Below are 25,372 nucleotides of genomic sequence, written 5' to 3'. Positions count from 1 at the left end.
ATTCTCGCACGTTCGTTGTCTGCTTCTGCCTCTTCCCGCGGTGCATCCAACCAGATTCGTCCGTGTAGGCTTACCGTTAAGAGGTGCAACGGTGATAGAGGTTAAAGAAAGACTCTGTGTTGCACGGTAAAGATTGGCAAGTTGTCGTGGTTGGCAAAGTGCAATCGTGTTTTTGATCTCTCAAAGATTTTACTTTATGGGATGTGAATACGTTAATCTATTGAAGACATTACTGTTAGGGATGTAAATTTATACATAGTTATTTTACAATGATATTTTGTTAATATGTGATGTTCCCTGGGGAAACAAACGGAGCTAGAATATGATACTCTAATCGAGATGTGGAGAAGCTATGACACCCTCGTAGGTCTGAGATCAGATGATGGGATAAGCATTTGTTATGTGTAATTCGCGTACTTTGATTAATCAGAAGAATTAAGGTTAATCAAGTGCTTCGATCTTGTTTGTTTCATCTTTGATCTATTGTTCATGTTATGACAGACTTATGAGGCCAAAGTGTACCAAGGGATATTATCGTTGAGGCCTTGTTTGTCTGTGGACAGACGGTCAATCCAACGTTGTTCTTTTTCATACAGAGTACGTTCAGCATTATAGTTAACGGTTCTCAGACTCTCTAGGACAACCCACTTTAGGTCACTGGTGGCATGGTTGTTCTCTATGAAGTGTCTGCTCATTTTGGTTGTCGCTCTTTTACAGTTCACATTGCTTTTATGTTCTGTGATCCTTAGTTTTACTTTTCGGCAGGTCATTCCAATATATTTAAGGTCACAGGGGCAGGTGATCATGTAAATTACATGGGTGGTATTGCAATTAGTATGCTGTCGAAGTGTCCACGTCAGATTAGGAAGAAGTTGGATGGTTTTGGTCACTTTTGTCAAATTGCAAACTGAGCACGTCCCACAAGGGTAGTGTCCTATGATCGGTTCAAGGTTCCATGTTGCTGTTATAGTTTCTGTAGTTGTTTGCGGAGCTGGTCTAGTATGTACTAGAAGATCTTTTATGTTCCTCGTCCTTTTGTTCGCAAACCTTGGTTTAGGCCATTGTAATGTATCAGAAGTTAAGATTCTCCAGTTTTTATTCACAATCTTTTTCACTGTGTTGGACACGGTGTTATATGTGGTAACACACGTTAGAAGATCCTCTGGTTCTGCCCGTGTGGACATCTGTATAAGATTTTCTCTTGGTTGATACAGTGCTCTTTTTTGGCACTTCCTGATGATTTTCACTGGGTAGTCTCTTTTGATTAGTTTTTCGCCCAATTCTTTGGCCTGAGTTTTGTAAGTTTGGAGATTGCTACAGTTCCTCTTCAGTCTGAGAAACTGGCTGAATGGTAGATTGTCTCTGAGAGGGCGTGGGTGAAAGCTATTGTAAGACAGCAAGCTGTTCTTTGCTGTTGGTTTATGATACGTCTTCGTCTGAAGGAGGTTGTTCTCTGAATAGATAGTGACGTCAAGGAAGTCAAGTTTGTGTCTATCGAAAGTGCAGGTAAATTTTAAGCACTCATCTCTGGAGTTAATCCATCCAAGAAAAATCTCTAGGGTCTCAGCAGTGTCCTCCCAAATCATTATGATGTCATCTATGTAACGCTTCCAGAATTTTACTTTGGCCAGGTATGGATTGACGGGATTGTGAATGTATTTTTGCTCAAAATCACTGACATACAGACCCGCCACACTGGGAGCAAAGGTGCTGCCCCTAGATGTACCGTGGCGTTGTCTGTAGAGAGTACCCTCGTATTCAAAAAAGTTCTCGGTCAGGGCCAATTTGCAACACTGTAGTACGAAGTGTCTCGGTGTTGAATGAGTCCAAGGTTCCGAGAACAACACGTTTTCTAGGGTGTCTAGGGTCTTCTGTTGTGGGAGACTGGTGTATAGACTTTCTACATCCAGTCCCACCAGATACATAGTGTTCTCATTGTATATCTGGTTGTCCAGTTGATTGAGGAGGTCACGTGTGTCCTTCAGGTACGTAGGTGTGCGTTGTACAAGGGGTTTGAGGAAATGGTCGGCAAACTGTGATAGAGGTTCCAAAACCGACCCAATTCCTGAGACAATTGGTCGTCCTGGTGGTGGAGATCTATTCTTGTGTGTTTTTGGCAGAGAATAGAAATATGGTATTCTGGGTGATTTGGTTATTAGGAAGTCTGCTTCGTGTTTTGATATCCACTGATTGGTCTGTGCTTCTTCTATCATGGAATTTATGATGCTTTGTAGTCTCTTGGTTGGATCATTGATAATTCTTTCATAGAATTTGTGGTCTGATAGGAGGTTTTGACATTGGGTGTCATATCCTGATTTATTCAAGAGGACGATTCCTCCCCCTTTGTCAGCAGGTTTGACAATTATGTTTTCATTACTGCTTAGTTCTTTTATTGCTAGTCTTTCACGTTTTGTGATGTTTACAAATGGTTTTTTGGATGAGGGTTTGATGTTGTCCACTTCTTTGAGAATAGCTTGTTCGAAGGCTAGTACTTCTATAGGTACCAGGTGGTTGGGTGGACAGAAGGTCGATTTTGGTCTGAGACTGGTATCACTTGTCGGTGCATCATTCTGTTTGTTTTTGAAGAAAGCTTTCAATTTGATTTTTCTACAGAATTCTGATAACTCACACTTGATTTTGAAAATATCTAAAGGAGGTGTGGGAACAAACCCTAGTCCTTTGTTTAATATTTCTTCTTGATCTTGAGTAATCGTGGTGTCAGTTAGATTTATCACCAGGGATTCGTGTTGCTGGGGCCTGGTTGGTCTCTGGACATGCTCCTGGTGTATATCTGTCTCTCTTGGTCGTTCCAGGATACCTCTTTTTTTCTTCCTCGTTGGGTGAACCGACCTCTCCCTAAAAAAGGGGGACGTTGGGTGTTCATCATAGGGCCCATCATCTGTGGTCCTGGTAAATACGGGTTCATCCATCCCTGGAAATTGGGTGCAAATGGTTGATATAGTTGTTGTGGTTGGTCGTAAAACTGTGGTGTAGACCAATTAGCGCCTCGTCGTCGTTGATTTCGTCTGTATCGACCTCTTCCTCGTCTGGGGTAAGAGCCTTCATCGCTGCTCCAATCCGAGTTATTGCTGGATATTTCGCCAGTGGAGTCATCATCATATTGGTCAGGTATTGTGTAGTCTTCTCTGGAGTAAGGGTGCATCTTCTCAACTGAGAATTTCTTGAGATCCTTACTCAGTTTTTGTATTTTATTCTGAGTGATGTACATCTTGGTCTCATTCATTTCTCTGTTGATCTCCTCCAGTCTTTTTTTATATATTGTGAGTTGAACCGTTGTCTTCAATCTGGCTTCACTTGTTTGGATTTTGATTGTTAGAGCTTCTACTAACCTGGTGGCTGTTTTTATAATCAGGACTAGATAATCTCTGGTACATTTCCATGAGATGGAAGACCAGTCTTTCCTGAATAGCATGTCTTTCAGGAAGATCCGTGGGGCATTCTGTATCCATAGTCCTTTTGGTGCCGCATTTGCACGCAAGTATTCCTTCATTATAATGCCATGAATGGCAGTTCGTACCTGGTCTTTTTTCATCTCGGTCAATTCATCCCATTCACTAGTTTGGGTCAATGTTTGAGCTAGGTCTTTGTCTTGTAGTAAAGACGATTCGCTAAGAATCGCATTCACCTCATCCTCAGAATAACTCAATCCCTGGTTCTCCGCCATGTTGCCAGTTTTTGAAAAAATGGTGGTCCTGCACTACTCTGTGTCGGGGACCGTTCTTTGTGATATAATACTGTGTAGGGGTATTTTTCTACCACCACAAATGGAGACTCAACCTTATTTTCGGTGGTCAGTCCAATTTTCAGAAGAGTTTCCCGCAGCTGCACGCTGCTTAATTACAAATCATCAAAGGAGAGGGAAAAAGAAGCTGTGGTCCATGAGGCTTCCTATATTCAATACAAAAAATCAAAAAGAGAGTGGACCACTTGTCCTGTATAGCCAGGGTCTTTTCTCTGTTAGTTCCTTCATAAAAGAACCCTCATAACTATACACAGGTACAAAAGGCAGCATGAACTGAATTACCGCTTATGTGTATTAGTGCAGCATCATCATTGGGTCTTTTTTAAATGTACGCTGCCCTCCACCTGGAGGAAGACCTTCTGGTTCAACAGTAGTATCCAGACATGAAAAACAAAGGAGGGGAATGTGAGAGGGTTCGTATCTAGTGAGCTAAAATCTCTTGGTCATTGTTTCCATAGTAACTTTATTCTTGAAAGCTTGATCAGAGAATTAAAGGAAAGAAGTGCGGGGTGAGACGGAGTTACTGGTCTGCCGTACTTTTCATGATGTAGGGGTCAACATGTTTCAGCCTTCTGCAAAGGTCTAAAGGCTTTCATCAGGACCGATATTTGTAGGAAGGCGCTTTGTCGCTCCTAAAGTGAAAAAACGTATCACTTGTTCTGTGTGAAGGGGTCAGATCAATAGTATCTGTACCTGGAAAAGGTAGAAAAAGTTACATTCACTAAATTTTCTTAATTCGAGACCATGAAATGCTATTTCATGAGATCATCTGGGGCAACTACTTGTATGGGGGAGGTAAGTGAAGGAGAAGATAATCTTAAGCAAAAAGGGGAATACCAGGGGCGGTTACGTGAGGTTAAGGGATGCTTGTCTTAGCGAGGTGAAGTTGAAGAGTCATTGTGAGAGTTTTCACTAGTTCGAATTAGTAAATGGAAACACATAGTGGGTACAGAATACAGAGCGCTGTGAATAATGTCATTCATGGTGTGCACAAGGTTCTACGACAGACTTTTGTGTCATCATCAATATGGAATTTGCGAGTCGCTAGAGATGCCGCTTTTGAAGACATAGGTAATATGAGCTTAGTCGCATCTTTCATTAATTAAGTCACTAGTGTTTCAAGACATGTTACGATAATGTGTCAAAGCTTGTTTACCTTAGACAGAATTATTAGCATTCATTCGAAGGTGCCCGGGGGCAGGTTGAGAATTCATTGCTATGGTTAAATGAAAAAGACAAATGAGGTAAATTAGAAAGGTCTTACTTCAGTTTGGACGTTGTTCCAAACAACGGCGGCCATCGGAGCTTACCGATTCTCGCACGTTCGTTGTCTGCTTCTGCCTCTTCCCGCGGTGCATCCAACCAGATTCGTCCGTGTAGGCTTACCGTTAAGAGGTGCAACGGTGATAGAGGTTAAAGAAAGACTCTGTGTTGCACGGTAAAGATTGGCAAGTTGTCGTGGTTGGCAAAGTGCAATCGTGTTTTTGATCTCTCAAAGATTTTACTTTATGGGATGTGAATACGTTAATCTATTGAAGACATTACTGTTAGGGATGTAAATTTATACATAGTTATTTTACAATGATATTTTGTTAATATGTGATGTTCCCTGGGGAAACAAACAGAGCTAGAATATGATACTCTAATCGAGATGTGGAGAAGCTATGACACCCTCGTAGGTCTGAGATCAGATGATGGGATAAGCATTTGTTATGTGTAATTCGCGTACTTTGATTAATCAGAAGGATTAAGGTTAATCAAGTGCTTCGATCTTGTTTGTTTCATCTTTGATCTATTGTTCATGTTATGACAGACTTATGAGGCCAAAGTGTACCAAGGGATATTATCGTTGAGGCCTTGTTTGTCTGTGTCATAAAGTAAAATCTTTGAGAGATCAAAAACACGATTGCACTTTGCCAACCACGACAAATTGCCAATCTTTACCGTGCAACACAGAGTCTTTCTTTAACCTCTATCACCGTTGCACCTCTTAACGGTAAGCCTACACGGACGAATCTGGTTGGATGCACCGCGGGAAGAGGCAGAAGCAGACAACAAACGTGCGAGAATCGGTAAGCTCCGATGGCCGCCGTTGTTTGGAACAACGTCCAAACTGAAGTAAGACCTTTCTAATTTACCTCATTTGTCTTTTTCATTTAACCATAGCAATGAATTCTCAACCTGCCCCCGGGCACCTTCGAATGAATGCTAATAATTCTGTCTAAGGTAAACAAGCTTTGACACATTATCGTAACATGTCTTGAAACACTAGTGACTTAATTAATGAAAGATGCGACTAAGCTCAAATTACCTATGTCTTCAAAAGCGGCATCTCTAGCGACTCGCAAATTCCATATTGATGATGACACAAAAGTCTGTCGTAGAACCTTGTGCACACCATGAATGACATTATTCACAGCGCTCTGTATTCTGTACCCACTATGTGTTTCCATTTACTAATTCGAACTAGTGAAAACTCTCACAATGACTCTTCAACTTCACCTCGCTAAGACAAGCATCCCTTAACCTCACGTAACCGCCCCTGGTATTCCCCTTTTTGCTTAAGATTATCTTCTCCTTCACTTACCTCCCCCATACAAGTAGTTGCCCCAGATGATCTCATGAAATAGCATTTCATGGTCTCGAATTAAGAAAATTTAGTGAATGTAACTTTTTCTACCTTTTCCAGGTACAGATACTATTGATCTGACCCCTTCACACAGAACAAGTGATCAGTTTTTTCACTTTAGGAGCGACAAAGCGCCTTCCTACAAATATCGGTCCTGATGAAAGCCTTTAGACCTTTGCAGAAGGCTGAAACATGTTGACCCCTACATCATGAAAAGTACGGCAGACCAGTAACTCCGTCTCACCCCGCACTTCTTTCTTTTAATTCTCTGATCAAGCTTTCAAGAATAAAGTTACTATGGAAACAATGACCAAGAGATTTTAGCTCACTAGATACGAACCCTCTCACATTCCCCTCCTTTGTTTTTCATGTCTGGATACTACTGTTGAACCAGAAGGTCTTCCTCCAGGTGGAGGGTAGCGTACATTTAAAAAAGACCCAATGATGATGCTGCACTAATACACATAAGCGGTAATTCAGTTCATGCCGCCTTTTGTACCTGTGTATAGTTATGAGGGTTCTTTTATGAAGGAACTAACAGAGAAAAGACCCTGGCTATACAGGACAAGTGGTCCACTCTCTTTTTGATTTTTTGTATTGAATATAGGAAGCCGAATGGACCACAGCTTCTTTTTCCCTCTCCTTTGATTATTTGTAATTAAGCAGCGTGCAGCTGCGGGAAACTCTTCTGAAAATTGGACTGACCACCGAAAATAAGGTTGAGTCTCCATTTGTGGTGGTAGAAAAATACCCCTACACAGTATTATATCACAAAGATTGGTCCCCGACACAGAGTAGTGCAGGACCACCATTTTTTCAAAAACTGGCAACATGGCGGAGAACCAGGGATTGAGTTATTCTGAGGATGAGGTGAATGCGATTCTTAGCGAATCGTCTTTACTACAAGACAAAGACCTAGCTCAAACATTGACCCAAACTAGTGAATGGGATGAATTGACCGAGATGAAAAAAGACCAGGTACGAACTGCCATTCATGGCATTATAATGAAGGAATACTTGCGTGCAAATGCGGCACCAAAAGGACTATGGATACAGAATGCCCCACGGATCTTCCTGAAAGACATGCTATTCAGGAAAGACTGGTCTTCCATCTCATGGAAATGTACCAGAGATTATCTAGTCCTGATTATAAAAACAGCCACCAGGTTAGTAGAAGCTCTAACAATCAAAATCCAAACAAGTGAAGCCAGATTGAAGACAACGGTTCAACTCACAATATATAAAAAAAGACTGGAGGAGATCAACAGAGAAATGAATGAGACCAAGATGTACATCACTCAGAATAAAATACAAAAACTGAGTAAGGATCTCAAGAAATTCTCAGTTGAGAAGATGCACCCTTACTCCAGAGAAGACTACACAATACCTGACCAATATGATGATGACTCCACTGGCGAAATATCCAGCAATAACTCGGATTGGAGCAGCGATGAAGGCTCTTACCCCAGACGAGGAAGAGGTCGATACAGACGAAATCAACGACGACGAGGCGCTAATTGGTCTACACCACAGTTTTACGACCAACCACAACAACTATATCAACCATTTGCACCCAATTTCCAGGGATGGATGAACCCGTATTTACCAGGACCACAGATGATGGGCCCTATGATGAACACCCAACGTCCCCCTTTTTTAGGGAGAGGTCGGTTCACCCAACGAGGAAGAAAAAAAGAGGTATCCTGGAACGACCAAGAGAGACAGATATACACCAGGAGCATGTCCAGAGACCAACCAGGCCCCAGCAACACGAATCCCTGGTGATAAATCTAACTGACACCACGATTACTCAAGATCAAGAAGAAATATTAAACAAAGGACTAGGGTTTGTTCCCACACCTCCTTTAGATATTTTCAAAATCAAGTGTGAGTTATCAGAATTCTGTAGAAAAATCAAATTGAAAGCTTTCTTCAAAAACAAACAGAATGATGCACCGACAAGTGATACCAGTCTCAGACCAAAATCGACCTTCTGTCCACCCAACCACCTGGTACCTATAGAAGTACTAGCCTTCGAACAAGCTATTCTCAAAGAAGTGGACAACATCAAACCCTCATCCAAAAAACCATTTGTAAACATCACAAAACGTGAAAGACTAGCAATAAAAGAACTAAGCAGTAATGAAAACATAATTGTCAAACCTGCTGACAAAGGGGGAGGAATCGTCCTCTTGAATAAATCAGGATATGACACCCAATGTCAAAACCTCCTATCAGACCACAAATTCTATGAAAGAATTATCAATGATCCAACCAAGAGACTACAAAGCATCATAAATTCCATGATAGAAGAAGCACAGACCAATCAGTGGATATCAAAACACGAAGCAGACTTCCTAATAACCAAATCACCCAGAATACCATATTTCTATTCTCTGCCAAAAACACACAAGAATAGATCTCCACCACCAGGACGACCAATTGTCTCAGGAATTGGGTCGGTTTTGGAACCTCTATCACAGTTTGCCGACCATTTCCTCAAACCCCTTGTACAACGCACACCTACGTACCTGAAGGACACACGTGACCTCCTCAATCAACTGGACAACCAGATATACAATGAGAACACTATGAATCTGGTGGGACTGGATGTAGAAAGTCTATACACCAGTCTCCCACAACAGAAGACCCTAGACACCCTAGAAAACGTGTTGTTCTCGGAACCTTGGACTCATTCAACACCGAGACACTTCGTACTATAGTGTTGCAAATTGGCCCTGACCGAGAACTTTTTTGAATACGAGGGTACTCTCTACAGACAACGCCACGGTACATCTATGGGCAGCACCTTTGCTCCCAGTGTGGCGGGTCTGTATGTCAGTGATTTTGAGCAAAAATACATTCACAATCCCGTCAATCCATACCTGGCCAAAGTAAAATTCTGGAAGCGTTACATAGATGACATCATAATGATTTGGGAGGACACTGCTGAGACCCTAGAGATTTTTCTTGGATGGATTAACTCCAGAGATGAGTGCTTAAAATTTACCTGCACTTTCGATAGACACAAACTTGACTTCCTTGACGTCACTATCTATTCAGAGAACAACCTCCTTCAGACGAAGACGTATCATAAACCAACAGCAAAGAACAGCTTGCTGTCTTACAATAGCTTTCACCCATGCCCTCTCAGAGACAATCTACCATTCAGCCAGTTTCTCAGACTGAAGAGGAACTGTAGCAATCTCCAAACTTACAAAACTCAGGCCAAAGAATTGGGCGAAAAACTAATCAAAAGAGACTACCCAGTGAAAATCATCAGGAAGTGCCAAAAAAGAGCACTGTATCAACCAAGAGAAAATCTTCTACAGATGTCCACACGGGCAGAACCAGAGGATCTTCTAACGTGTGTTACCACATATAACACCGTGTCCAACACAGTGAAAAAGATTGTGAATAAAAACTGGAGAATCTTAACTTCTGATACATTACAATGGCCTAAACCAAGGTTTGCGAACAAAAGGACGAGGAACATAAAAGATCTTCTAGTACATACTAGACCAGCTCAGCAAACAACTACAGAAACTATAACAGCAACATGGAACCTTGAACCGATCACAGGACACTACCCTTGTGGGACGTGCTCAGTTTGCAATTTGACAAAAGTGACCAAAACCATCCAACTTCTTCCTAATCTGACGTGGACACTTCGACAGCATACTAATTGCAATACCACCCATGTAATTTACATGATCACCTGCCCCTGTGACCTTAAATATATTGGAATGACCTGCCGAAAAGTAAAACTAAGGATCACAGAACATAAAAGCAATGTGAACTGTAAAAGAGCGACAACCAAAATGAGCAGACACTTCATAGAGAACAACCATGCCACCAGTGACCTAAAGTGGGTTGTCCTAGAGAGTCTGAGAACCGTTAACTATAATGCTGAACGTACTCTGTATGAAAAAGAACAACGTTGGATTGACCGTCTGTCCACAGACAAACAAGGCCTCAACGATAATATCCCTTGGTACACTTTGGCCTCATAAGTCTGTCATAACATGAACAATAGATCAAAGATGAAACAAACAAGATCGAAGCACTTGATTAACCTTAATCCTTCTGATTAATCAAAGTACGCGAATTACACATAACAAATGCTTATCCCATCATCTGATCTCAGACCTACGAGGGTGTCATAGCTTCTCCACATCTCGATTAGAGTATCATATTCTAGCTCCGTTTGTTTCCCCAGGGAACATCACATATTAACAAAATATCATTGTAAAATAACTATGTATAAATTTACATCCCTAACAGTAATGTCTTCAATAGATTAACGTATTCACATCCCATAAAGTAAAATCTTTGAGAGATCAAAAACACGATTGCACTTTGCCAACCACGACAACTTGCCAATCTTTACCGTGCAACACAGAGTCTTTCTTTAACCTCTATCACCGTTGCACCTCTTAACGGTAAGCCTACACGGACGAATCTGGTTGGATGCACCGCGGGAAGAGGCAGAAGCAGACAACGAACGTGCGAGAATCGGTAAGCTCCGATGGCCGCCGTTGTTTGGAACAACGTCCAAACTGAAGTAAGACCTTTCTAATTTACCTCATTTGTCTTTTTCATTTAACCATAGCAATGAATTCTCAACCTGCCCCCGGGCACCTTCGAATGAATGCTAATAATTCTGTCTAAGATAAACAAGCTTTGACACATTATCGTAACATGTCTTGAAACACTAGTGACTTAATTAATGAAAGATGCGACTAAGCTCATATTACCTATGTCTTCAAAAGCGGCATCTCTAGCGACTCGCAAATTCCATATTGATGATGACACAAAAGTCTGTCGTAGAACCTTGTGCACACCATGAATGACATTATTCACAGCGCTCTGTATTCTGTACCCACTATGTGTTTCCATTTACTAATTCGAACTAGTGAAAACTCTCACAATGACTCTTCAACTTCACCTCGCTAAGACAAGCATCCCTTAACCTCACGTAACCGCCCCTGGTATTCCCCTTTTTGCTTAAGATTATCTTCTCCTTCACTTACCTCCCCCATACAAGTAGTTGCCCCAGATGATCTCATGAAATAGCATTTCATGGTCTCGAATTAAGAAAATTTAGTGAATGTAACTTTTTCTACCTTTTCCAGGTACAGATACTATTGATCTGACCCCTTCACACAGAACAAGTGATAAGTTTTTTCACTTTAGGAGCGACAAAGCGCCTTCCTACAAATATTGGTCCTGATGAAAGCCTTTAGACCTTTGCAGAAGGCTGAAACATGTTGACCCCTACATCATGAAAAGTACGGCAGACCAGTAACTCCGTCTCACCCCGCACTTCTTTCTTTTAATTCTCTGATCAAGCTTTCAAGAATAAAGTTATTATGGAAACAATGACCAAGAGATTTTAGCTCACTAGATACGAACCCTCTCACATTCCCCTCCTTTGTTTTTCATGTCTGGATACTACTGTTGAACCAGAAGGTCTTCCTCCAGGTGCAGGGCAGCGTACATTTAAAAAAGACCCAATGATGATGCTGCACTAATACACATAAGCGGTAATTCAGTTCATGCCGCCTTTTGTACCTGTGTATAGTTATGAGGGTTCTTTTATGAAGGAACTAACAGAGAAAAGACCCTGGCTATACAGGACAAGTGGTCCACTCTCTTTTTGATTTTTTGTTCTAAAGATCCCTGACATAAAAGAACACCTGGCTGAGCAGACTGACCACTATTTTGCCGAAAATCTGGGATCAGTGGACTCGGCACAGACTATCTGGGAGGCTTACAAAGCGGTCCTGAAGGGCCATGCCCTAGCGCTGAAAATGGGCTATTTCCATCGCCATAATAGACATATCCAAGAAGTGGAAAATGATCTCCAGCGGCTAGAGACAAAGCATAACGCCTCGCTCACTAAGGCCACGATGCACCTTCTAGCGGTCAAACGCCTTGAGTATAAGGCCCTAGCACAAGAAAAACCAAGGGCACGGCTGCTCTCCACGCGACATAGAGTGTACGAGATGGGGGAGAGAGCAGGTAATATGTTGGCCTAGCTGGAGCGTAGAGAGCAAGGAAAAAGATGGGTGCCTGAGCTATCCACTGACACGGGTGCGCTCGTCACTGGTCCCCAAGAAATCGCGGAAGTGTTTGCGACCTACCTGGAAGGGGTGTACATGCCCTCCGCTATTTATCCGTCGGAGGACTTCTGACAACTACTGGTAGACATTGCCTTGCCCTCATTGTCTGAAACAGATAGGGCTGATTTAAAAGCCGACATCACCGATGATGAAATCTGTAAAGCTATTTTTAGCGTCCAACCAGGGAAAGCAATGGGTCCCAATAGGATTCCGATAGAATTCCTCAAATCAGTGGCATTGAAGATAGCACCCCACCTAAACCGCATGTATACTGAAAGCCTTATCAAGGGCATTCTACCGGTAGATCAAAGGTTGACATCTATAGTGGTGATTCACAAGCCTGGGAAACCAGCAGATTGCTGTGGCTCGTATAGGCCGATCTCCTTAATAAACATGGAAGCCAAGGTCTTGGTGAAACTGTTAGCGACACGCTTGAATGCTGTCCTACCCTCCCTTGTCCATGCAGACCACTCCGGTTTTGTACCTAGACGAAATACAGCACTCAACATCTGTCGAGTACATAATGTTTTAACACGACAGCAATATGTTGAGGAAGACGCGGTGATATTGTCCTTGGATGCCTCTATGGCATTCGATTCAGTAGAATGGCCCTATCTTTTTTAAGTACTCGCTCGCTTTGGTTTTGGCCCCAGGTTTATCGCCTGGGTTCGGCTGCTCTACCCCGAGCTCCGCGGTCAGGTGCAGGTGAATAATCGGACGTTGAGGGTGTTCGCATTACGCAGGGGGACCAGACAGGTTTGCCCCCTGTCCCCCCTGCTCTTCGCCCTTGTTTTAGAACCCCTGGCGTCGTGGGTGAGCCGGGATGTAACTCTCAGGGGCCTCAAATGGGAGGCAGATATCGAGGACAGAATATCATTATATGCTAATGATATCCTGATTTATCTGGCCTCTCCCTACGCCTCGATCCACAGTCTATTAAACATCTTCACAAACTTTGGCAAGTACTCCAGCTATGCCATTAATTGGGCGAAATTGGTGCTTTTCGTTCTCCATGGCCCTAATCCTAGGCTACCCAGAGGGTGTAATATCGAAGTGACAAGGGAAGGTTTCCGCTATCTGGGGATATTCATCACATCATACCCCAAAAAGTTTTATGTCAAAAATGTTGTAGTCCCACTACATAGATTCAAAGAGGATGTTAAACACTGGAGGTCACTTCCACTCTCATTACTAGGTTGAGCGGCCCTATTTAAAATGTTAGCACTACCACGGTTCCTCTACCTACTCCAAAACTGCCCATATTTGGTCCCTGACTCATACTTTAACAGCGTGGAGGAGGAGATTCGTACGCTCCTGTGGGACGGTAGGACACAGAGAATTGCCCTATCCAAATTAACAAAGGGGTGGTATGACAGGGGGTTTTGCACTTCCTGATTTACGTCTCTATTATTGGGAATCACAGTTGGTGGCGCTCAATCACTGGCTGTAGAGTCCTCCAACGAACTCGGCATACCAACTAGAGCGGTCTCAGACAGGACGGGATGGATATCTGAGAGCCCTATACACCAGACCCCGCTAGGGGAGATACCTAGGTCCAATGGCCCATACGACCTCCATTTGGCATTGAGCTACCAAACACCTGGGCTGGAAGGGAAAATTGACAAAAGCAACGCCTTTATGGTCCTCTCAGCAGCTCGGTCTACTATGCTAGCAGGCTGGGACACAATAGGAATCTCCAATATTGGAGATCTCATACAAAAGAGGAAGATACTTGCCTTTAAAGATTTACATGTTAAATAAGAGCTGGCACCTAAGGAGGTTTTTCGATATTTACAAATTCGCCTCGCGCTTTCTACGGCCCCCGTAAATCTAACAACTATACCGGACACCGCCCTCCCTGAGGACTGACTCTTGTCAGAACCTCTCCTGACCATGGCCATTTACCTTACATACCTTAAGTATGCAATAATTGCCAGCCCCTTCCTCACTCTTCGGGATAAATGGCAGGGAGACTTGGGAAACATTGAGGATGAGGACTGGCAAACCGCACTGATGTCCCCGAGAGAGGCAGCTAAAAACCACCGCTTTCGACTTATCCAACTGAAGGTTTTACATCGGACATACCTCACAGGGGTGACCCTGGCTAAGATAGGGACGAGACAGGAGGCACTTTGTCTGCACGGCTGTAACCAGATAGCCACATTTTATCATATGATATGGGACTGCTCCTTGATTCGTCACATATCAGACAGGGCTACGGCCAAGCTGCAAGATGTGCTGGGGAAACAACTCCCTTTGACACCCTCATTGGGGATACTGAACTTTTGGGAGGCAACCGATCTCACGGACACAGAACAGCAGTTCACTACCCTTGGGTACACGTTGGTTAAAAGAGCCATTGCTATTTAACGGTGGGCTGTGGACTGGCCTTTACTTATGGGATTGGTGGCGGAAGCGGACAGATGCATGGTAGTCGAAAAGGAGGTCTACAAATCTAGAGGCTGTCCCAAAAAATGGGACAAAAAATGGGGTGCCTGGAATGCATATCGGAAGGAACTATGCATCTTGCAGACAGTGGAACTAGAAATGTCGAAGAGAGGGGCCACTGAATTGTAATGTCTGACTGTATTATTGTATATAATAATGTTAAATTCCAACATGTAAAAGAATGTATATTGCAGTGAACGTGCAAGTGACAACTGTTACATTATCAATAAAATTATTCATTTAAAAAAAAAAAATAAAGGGGGTTTTATCAAAGCCAGAAATAGTCAACTTGCCACAAAGAATTACTGCAATAGATTGTGTATATATGTAAATGTAACCTAAGAGTGCAAATCAAACCAGTGAGTAACTGACTGCTGGAGGCCCACAATCAAGAAACAAGATCATTACAAACAGCTCAAAACTGCAACACTGTACCATATGAAACAACATTTAAATAGATTTAAATGTGAATGATGAATCACCTAAAATGAATATTCCTAGGTATTTATAGGGTTGGGAACCATAAAGAGAGGAAAACAAATATCAAATTAGAAGCAATGGGGAAAACCATGATAAAATATCATCTGAAACTAGCGTACTTGGAAACATTGTTAGAGAAATTAAAGAAATAACACATGAAAGGCCAAATGACATTTAGGGGTGGGCGGAACTTGTGGAGTTTCACTCTGTGAAATTCTGAGGGGTCACAGAAAAACTCAGCGAGATTCAGTGGAATTTCACCAGCACGTGGAAAATATGCAGCTCGCACTGCAATTTAGTGCCGGTAGCCCGAGCAGTGCTGAAAATCATTGCGACCGGCAATATGCGTTATGCAAGTGTGCGCAGCCATTTAAGATGATTTTGCTGCCACTTCAGTAGAAAATCTACTTGACAGGCAACAAATCAACTGGAAAGGCAGCCCCCTGACAGTGACTGCTCGCGAACAGCGGTGACTGGCCACGGTAAAAAATCATGCTTGGGGGTGCCTTATCTCACTCGCTTGCTCACTTTTTCTGGAGCCCTATGAGAGAAATGTACTGCAAAGCGGCGATTGGTGTTAAAGAGTAATGCAGAGTGGTCAAAATTCAGCAGGCGAAATGGAACATTTCCCACCCCTAATAACATTGCAACATTGAAAATGGCTGTAGATTAGATTAACGAACCCAGCCTTAAGCCATACCACGGTACCAAATCAACCACCTAAACATACTGAAAGTTAAAAGGGTATCAGAGAACCATGATTTGCTCTCATTCCAGTTTATTCCTTTGGTGATAAACTACTTCATTAAGTACTTTCAGAATAATGTAGGTTTTAATAGAAAAAGTCCAGCTGGAATGTCAAGCAACTGAAGGCATTGAAATCAAATGATGCAATCTATTCATGACACTAGGGTGCATAATGTAGTCTTAAGAATGCAGACTAAACTGTGATTAAAAACAATCCAAAAAGCATGGTTTACCTATGTGTGCACTAGGCAAGGTTGAGCAACACCACCTGGCAGCATATAACATTAAGGGGTTCTGTCTTTGTTTGCACCCAGGAACTTAAATACCTTCAAAGGGGTCTGTCCTGTCACAAGGAAATAACAGGTGACACCTGGAAAGGCCAAGATTTGGTCATCAAACTCAGACAGACACCAAATCTAGTGAACGGATAACTACCCTCAGGATCAGTTTTTAATTGACCACAAAGGGTCTGCACAAGCGCACAAGGGTTTCATTATCTTGTATTTAGATGGATGAATAGGGTGAACTGTGCAATTGTTTACAGTAGGACAAACAGAACTGCTGTAAAAGTTTCCACCAGGGAACCTTTCCTCCCTCAGTTAGGATGATAGGTGATGGGCATAAATGTGGCACCACAAGGTACCATCCTCGACATCTTCAGAATACTCTCAAGACCTTTGGAACAACACAAGGAAATAAAGTACTGTATGAGATCTGTGAGGAGACCTGGAGAGCTAAACCTGCTCCTACTTGTACCCAGAACAAAGAACTCCAAGTGTACGTTGGCTGAACTGCTCAGCTGACCAGTCAATCAATCAATCAATCAATCAATCAATCAAGGAATTTGTAAACCACACTACTTACCCATGAGGGTCTCAAGGCACTGAAGGGAGGGGGGAACTGCTACTGCTCGAAGAGCCAGGTCTTGAGATGTCTTCTGAAGGTGAGCAGTTCCTGGGTCAGCCGTAGGTGGGTGGGGACCTGGACTTGACCCTGGTGTTGACCCTGGTGTTGGCCTCTCTCTGACATGCTGAGAGTCTCTAAATGTCTCCTCTGTGGGGCCTTAGAAGTGCCCTCCTGTGGTTGTGTGGACACAGGATGAATGTTTGCAAACTTGTGAAAACTTTTCCCCAAGGGCACCAGAGTTTCAGCGGTACACACCATAAAAAATATCCAACACAGCGTCGGATTGGATTTCAGCTTCATGTCACGCAAAGATCCCCGCACCACCCAAAAAAATGATTAAGCCCGATTCTTCATTGGAACTTCGATAATTTTCAGCATGAAATCAGCAAAGCTCCATAGCGCTAGTGGGACCAACCTGCTTCCTAAAGGCCAAATGTTTTCATATGGCACAATCTGCCTAAACACAGAGGTCATCCTGATTGTATTTTTATTTCAATAATCTGCCCTAACCTGAAAAAAATTGAATTATAATTTCAAAGAATAGATGTCTATTTGTCTTCGGTTGCTCTGGAATCTTATTTGTAGTGCTGTTGCAGATCCATGAATCTCAGGCTCAATGTAAAACAACCTTTTATTTTGCATTCATCTGTTCTATACCTAATCACTGTTGTAAACTGCCCTAAACAATCTGAGCCAGAACATTTAAAAGCATTCAGTTATGCCAGGAAACCTACAAGCAAATTAAACATAGGATCTATATAACCATCAACACTCCTATGAAACGATACTGCCACCTTCAAACTTCCAGATCTTCAGAATCATGGAATTAATGATTTTCTCCTCCAAAATTCTCTTAAATCATACATCACAGGCAACCTGTTAATAGCAAGTTTCACCAAGCTCCCCCACCAAATCCGATACAATTCAAGCTTACCAGTCATTATAGTCCTTTTCTAAACCATGCGATAAAATGCACTTTAGATGCAACAGGAAAGGCAGTCCTGGTACTGCTTGAACTTTCCGCCACATTCAATCGTCCAGCACTCCAGGCTACTTGCCCGTCTATTTGACATAGGCATCAGGAGCTCAGCGCTGAAGTGGCTAAAATTCTTTCTTGAAGAGAGATATCAGGAGATATTTGGTTGCCATCTTTTTTGTCCTGCAACAGCAATGTCTAGGTTGGAGTGCCCCAAGGTTTGGCCCAACCTTGTTTTAAATCTTTTTGACACCTTTAGCAGTTTTGGTCAAGTCTTTTGGGGATAAGATAATTTTGTATGCCAATGACACTAATCTGCTTTTTTCTTTCAAGAAGGGTGAGCCTATGACCCATGACACTATTAAGCCCTGCCTATCAGTGGTGTTCTACTGGATGAGTATTAACAAGCTTAAATGTAACACGGACAAGACAGAGGTTCTTGGTTATGGCTTCAATTGCTACCTCAACCTGCAACCCATTGGCTAGATGGGGCACTCCTACCCAACCAGCAAGCTGATGTAGTAAAAAATCAGGGAGTCAAGTTCGATAAACAGCTGACACTACATTGCCAAGTCAACACAGTACTTGACACATGCTTTGGCTTTCTGCAAACTATCAACATTTTTTACAGTTCCTCTCCTTGCCTGTGTGGAAAACTGTGATCCTTGCCTTGATTGTATCCAGGATGGATTACACCAACGCCTTGTATGCAGGCCTTCAACAATATCGAATGAGGAAACTGCGCGCGGTTCAGAACGCAGTGGCCCATCTGGTTCTTAACCAACCTAGATGACCTTCGGTCTTGTTACACCTGAACAACCTGCACTGGCTCCCTGTTGATAAAAGGATTTTGTTTAAGACTCTAGCCCTCATCCACCGAGCGCTGAACCACTCTGACCCTGATTAACTGACTTCGAGGGTTCCCTTCGACACTCCCATTAGAACTCTTCGTTCCTCCCAGGGCCATTTGGCTAAATTTCAGTGAGTGAGGCTGACAAAAAAGGAGTCAATTCCTTTTCTCTGCTGGGCCCTCAAGCGTAGAACAGACCTCCTCTTGGACTACGTCATATTGCTAATAAGAGACCTTCCAGAAAACAACTCAAGACATGGCTTTTCACCCTCCATCGCTTTCAGCCTCTGTTTTCTCACTTTCAGTTTCAATGCTGGGGCACTCTTTTGAGTAGCTGCACACTTTAGAAATCCTGATAGTCATTCAATCAACCTATACTTGTACCATTATCGTAAGCCTAGATCTGTCTAAGACAAACAGTCATCCTCTCACTGTCTCCTATGACAATCCGTTTCCATATATGATCAATGCTGGTTGGGAATGCCATTAACAATTTTAGGACTTCATAGAGCAAAGTGAATGGTCAATACAGCATAAATCCATACTGGTTGAATTGTAAAATTGATCCAAACCAACCCTGGGGAATTTGTGGGACTCAGAAGGATAGCATCAACACCAACCATCTGAGCTCAGGCTCTAGAGATTTATTTGGTCACTATGGCCATTGTAATGTAAAGTACTCCTGGGCACAATGGGCATGTGTACCTGCTTTCTGCACCCCCAAAGCACTTTAGTATTACATATGGGGCTGCAGACACTAGCGTGGCTTCCTCTGTAATACAGTTAGCGCCCGTGCACACGTAAAGTCAATAAGAGCCTGAAAGGGCATTCATTTATTTGCATGGGGGTATGGTCCCATGCACATGAGGCAAATACTTTGTGTAGGGAAGTGAATTAGTAGTTGGGATGGACCACCACAAGTCACTAATTTATTTGGTCCAGTCGAAGGTTTCAGCAATTTAAAACCAAGCTTAACCCCTTAAAGCTATGGCACAGAGCAGACAGGCTAATAGAAAGCATATAGAAGCACCAAAACAGTGAAACACAAACATAAAATCCAAACACAATACCTAGGAGAGATAAATGTAATAAGCATAATGTCACCAAAAAGACAAACATTCTATACTAGGAATTTTTAAAGACTTAGGTGGAAGAGATTCTAAAATAAAGCACCCAATGTAAGTAAATTGTGGCACCAGACAGGATCCAAGGTGCAATTTCAGGCAGAACGAAATAAGGCCAGCGCCAGATACACCAAAATGATTGCTCCCATGAAGTTCTGGAAGTCAAAAAGTAAAAAAAAATTCCAAGTCCCACTTTAGAAAGGAAAAAAAGAAAATCCTCCTGGAAAAAAATCTTCCCAGTGTTGGATATCTGAAGAAGGTTCATCTAAAAAAAACTGTAAAACACCAAAGGTAACTAGCAGGCTAGCCACATTACAGCAGGAGAACCTATTCATCTATTATTCATACCACTTGGGCCCCATAATGCCCTGTAGTTCTTCCTGCTCTGTGATGCCTCATGGAGTAACAACAATGCCATTTTAAATGTGAGTGTGGGGGCTGCAGCAGTGCAGCAGCACCTCCAGAAGGCTTTTTAGGGAAAACTCTTCTTATATCTCTTTGGACCTTGTGAACAGGATTCAAGCATTTTCAGAGGTGGAGATTTTACTCTACAACTTGGGAATGCAGGGGCAATTTGTTGCTGGTTTTATGGTTGTATTTCATGTGGGCTGAGTGTGTATAAGAAGGACGTTGTCACATGATACTGGGATTTTCAATGCTTTATTTAATGTATATACTGACAGTGATTCTTGGTGAACTTTGCACTGCATATGTTTTCATTGATTGCATCTAAATGTGATTATTGGGTGCATTGATGGTAGACACGTACTTACCAAAATATGATGACGCCTTTACAACACCAATAGGTTGGATTTATATATTGATTTGAGGACTCTTTGAAAAGGCTAATAGGCCTGCCTTATGTATTGCTGTGGTGACCCCTTGACCAAGCCAATAGTCCTTGTTAGAAGGTGGTTCTGACCATCTGACCCGCCAGATGTTTCGCATTTTAAACACCTAATGTTCTAGCTTTTACTGTGGGAGAGTCTCATGAGCTGGGACTCCCCCACAGTGAACACATGTGGAAACAGACTGTATGTGGATTTCACCTGTGTCCGCCTTGTGAAAGAAGGCTGCTGCACTGCAGCCAGGGTAAGGGACACCAGACTGGTTACATGTAGACATGTGAGCACACGTATGTGCACCCGTGTAAGGGCTGCGTGGGAGAAATTTCTGTTGTGCGAAGCCCAGGAGCAGGTACATATAGAATGGTGTGGCAGGAATTATGCAGAATTGGGTGGTGACATGGAATAGGCTTTAAAATATGGGGATACACATGTATAGGAAAGTCAGTGTGCTTTACTGTTACACTGTATGAACACTCCATTACTCTCCTATGAAGGCAGGGACCAAATGGGGTAGTTTCACTTACCTATGGCCTACACATTCCAGACATGCACCAAAGTATACTGTAAGTTGTGTAAAAAGAAGTATTCTGCTAAGTCCAAAGCCATATCTGTACTGCTTATGGGTCATCCGAAAATGTCATACTCCTCTGACTCAACTCATAACCAGAGCCTGGCAGGGTATGACCCTGCCAGGATGGATTAATTACCTTCCTCCCCAAGCTGGAGCATAAGAGGCCTAGCCCTTCACTGCAAGCATTCCAAGGGGGAAGGTCTTCTCTCCAGGAGGGAAAGATGGGGGTGAGGCTGCAGGTTATCTATCAGCAACTGTCACCCGGTGCCAGGCACCAGGCCTGCTCCGGGCCTGGGCCATGAATTCAGCAAGGGGGGTAGGGACCTTTTCAAAGACCATGTGGCATGAGACCCCTGGACGATGCCATATTTAAGTATACCAGAGGTCTGTGCAGGAAGGAGGGAGCAGGGGCAGAGAGGTGATGTGACACTGCAGGATAGGGCAGAAGTGCTCTCCTGCCAGCCCCCTCAAAATTATTTTAAAAGGAAAAGGAGCTCTCTCTTGGGTGTGGTCTGGCTGAGTAAGACTGGTGCAGGAGCCTGGCGACATGGGCAGTTGGAAGGAGGAACCCCCCTGACTGTCCAGGACTCTGGACTGCACCTTTAAGGGAGTCCAGGACCAGTGAGGAGAAGGCTGGGCCTCTGCGCAAGCTGAAGAGAGGCCCAGAAGGAAAGCCACATGAAAGGCTGGCGCAGAGAGCCAGTGAAGACAGCTCCATGTAGAGTCATCCTCTTGGAGGCAAGGAGTATGGTCAAAAGTGCTCCAGGTGGCTAAGCCTGGCCACCAGGAAAAGAAGAGGCGAAGATGGAGAAACTCGGTCCCATGGGGGCTGAGATACGCCCCCCAGAAGCTAGGGGTGACTGGAGCCCACCCTGGCCCCGACAACGGAGGTCAGGGAGCGCTGTCGCTCCTCTCCCACAAAGAGGTTCCTGGGGTCCGGGACCCCCAACTCTGGGCCCCACCAAAGACGAATCCGGTGAGCGCCGTCGCGCCCCCGTGAAGATCTCTCTGGCCTAGGATTCCCAACTCTGGGCCCCCGGTGTCTGCGGTGACGAGGGGAGGAGTGCCGTCACACTCTCATGCGATGGAAGAAGACAAAGGCGGGGAGCGCCGTCGCGCTCCCCGCGAAGAACTCCTTGGGGCCAGGGTCCCCCAGCTCTGGGCCCCGGTGCCAGCGGCAAGGAGGGGGGAGTGCCGTTGTACTCCCTAACGGCCAGAGGAAGGAAGAGGGTGTGCAGTCGCTCTCCCCCAAAGCCCCGCCTGACCAGCGGCAGCATTCGTGTCTGCCAGCAAGAGCGGGCAGACCAGATTGAAAGCGCAGGTTCCCGCGGCAGCTCACAAGGGTGCTGGCCAGTCAGGGATTCGGCAGGAGCAATTAGGGTGGGGCCACCAACCAAGGCAGCGCAGCTCTTCCCGGAGCAGCGGGAGAGCCTTTACAGCATTGGGTTACCCCAGAAATATGGGGCCCACTGCCATTGGTGTGACAGGTGCAGGGGGAGCTGCAGGAGCAAAGCAGACTTCGCCAGCACCAGAGAGGAAAATCCCCCCTAAGTTTCTGGGGACTTTAAGGAAACAACCCCTCAAGGGCTCAGCCATGCTTCAACACCAACCTTGGGTTGGAACTTTTGTTCTGCAGCTGGGTGTGGGTTTTTGGGACTGCACCATTGTGTAAAGGTCTGAACTTGGGATGCCTTGGAGAGACATCCCCTTAGAGGTGAAAAGGTGCAATTGCACAAGTTGTACATTTACATGATGTTGTTTCTTTTGAAGACTGGAAATCCCATGTGATATGAGAAATGCTAAGTTAATTGGGGTTATGTTGCTAGGCATTCCTGCTAGGGTGCCTGGTTGTTAATGCTCAATCCTGTGGATATAACTGTGATGCCTTTTAGGGGCTTTAGTTGCATTGCATTATAACTGTTATCAGGTCTGATAAGTACCTGTCATTCTAAGGGATGCTTAGACATGTATACTTGCTACAGTGTTAGTTGAACAACAACCCAGACTGTCTGTCACTGTGATTCAAGGATGTATACTGTATGGTCAGTATGAGATGCTCAGCGAGGGTTATATGTCACTATAGCAGGTCTTCCCATTATAAATGCTTGGTGAGATGATGGGTTGGGCCGCCACTGGGATGGTGCCAGTGGGAAGGGTCCTCACTCCAGTTTATGGTCAACTGACTGCATTTGGGGGCAAGATGATGTGCATGCATGGGAGTGATGGTACTAGACCCCCCCCGTATGAGGGGTTGGAATGTTATGCAAAGTCACAAAGTAATTCCAACAGCTTATGTATATTTGTAAATTGATGCATAGTATTGAGTAGTGTGTTCGTAATAAATATACTCTTCCTTTTTGTAAGGAAAAGTATAGACTGGACAATCAATTATTGAGTGTTATTTCTATGTACTTGTAAATGGCGATTACTAGCCCACACCACCTCTCTTGAGTAAGCCTTAGACTGCTCTGCAACGTTGCCCTATGAGAGTCAAGCGCTACAATGGGGTGTTTGGTTCCCAGTGAAGGACAAATGTAGACATACTGTTTGTGCAGACCTCACAAATAATGCCTAGTTTTCCAACAGTCCTGCTTTATTTAAAATGATATTCCCTTATATTTTGATGTTTCCCCTGGTTAAGGTGTGGGGTATTGTGATTCTGGGGGCTATGACCCCACTATGGATCAAATGTAATTTCAGCATGTAATCAATGTATTTTCATCTACCTGATGTATATAATGGTAAATTACTGCATAGTATTTATAAGTGTGTATGTAATAAATGTTCTTTCCATTTTTCAAAGAAAAAGCACTGACTGGACAATCATTTATTGAGTGCTGATACTGCATGCCTGCAGACGGAAATTAATAACCCACATCATCTCCCCCAGATAGGCCCTGGACTGCTCTACTTCACTACCCAGAGAGAGTCAAGTGCTACAACGGGGGAATGGGTTCCCAGTCAGTAGACAACTGTAGACCTATTACTTGTGCAGGAATCACATTATGCGCAACTATTAACCCAATTTCTTATAATGGTAACTTATGATGGGTACTGTTTAGTATGTGAATCAGTCTTGTTTTTTGCAAGATGACCCCTGCTATACAACCCGAGATGAATTTAGGCTGTTAATGTACTGGTATATTCTAATGAGCTGCTTGTGTTTGATACATTGACCAGGATTGAGTTTCAGGAACCTGTTAGACTCCTGGGGATGCTCACCATACAGAGGTTATCTGCTACTGCTTTATCAAGGTGAACCTTCTGCAGAGGCACAGTGCAGTGATTGGTGACATGGCGACCTTATCTTCCTGTAAGTTGGCCTGCAGACAGCCAGTGCTGGGGCAAAAGAGTGAAGCCCAATTATCTCCCAAAACTTCCAGCAGAATGGGAGTGTGAGGTGAGAACATAGCAAAGGATCCATCTGATCCCAAGTCTCTTTCTAGAAGGTGAATACTGTTCAAGATATTCCAAAGAACAGCCTGACAGATGCATTTTTCCCTGGCACTCAAATATGAAACCCACTTTGCACCACTCACCCCAAAAGATACAAACTTGCTGAAGGACTCCAAGACTGGCAGGAACAACTGCACTGGTGTTCCAGGTCCAGTGTGCTAGTTATTGTCAGGTGCATACCTGCTTCTAAAAGTATGGCACCTGCTTTCTCTCCCAGGTTCCACTCAAACAACTCAGTCATGACGTAGAGCTGTGGGACTCACAGAGAGAATTCAAACGTCAATGGACTTAGACAACCCTTTCCCATAAAGACACCAGCCACCCTGTCTGCCACAACTTATCTATGTCTCAGAGCCCATGGCTGACCCCAGTGGGATAGAAATGGGCACAATAAATATCATCAAAAGGCAACAGAAATCAAAGGGATAAGGTCACAATTACCATACTAG

General features: G+C 43.7%; 1 protein-coding gene across 1 annotated transcript in view; it reads right to left on the bottom strand.

The window, feature by feature from the left end:
• ANO3 (anoctamin 3) overlaps positions 1–25,372 on the bottom strand; it is a 1,942,403-nt gene that overhangs the window by 764,733 nt on the left and 1,152,298 nt on the right. The window lies entirely within an intron of this gene.

Source organism: Triturus cristatus, chromosome 3_1, assembly GCF_964204655.1.
Source record: "Triturus cristatus chromosome 3_1, aTriCri1.1, whole genome shotgun sequence".
Taxonomy (NCBI): domain Eukaryota; kingdom Metazoa; phylum Chordata; class Amphibia; order Caudata; family Salamandridae; genus Triturus; species Triturus cristatus.
This window is presented reverse-complemented; position numbering and strand designations above follow the sequence as displayed.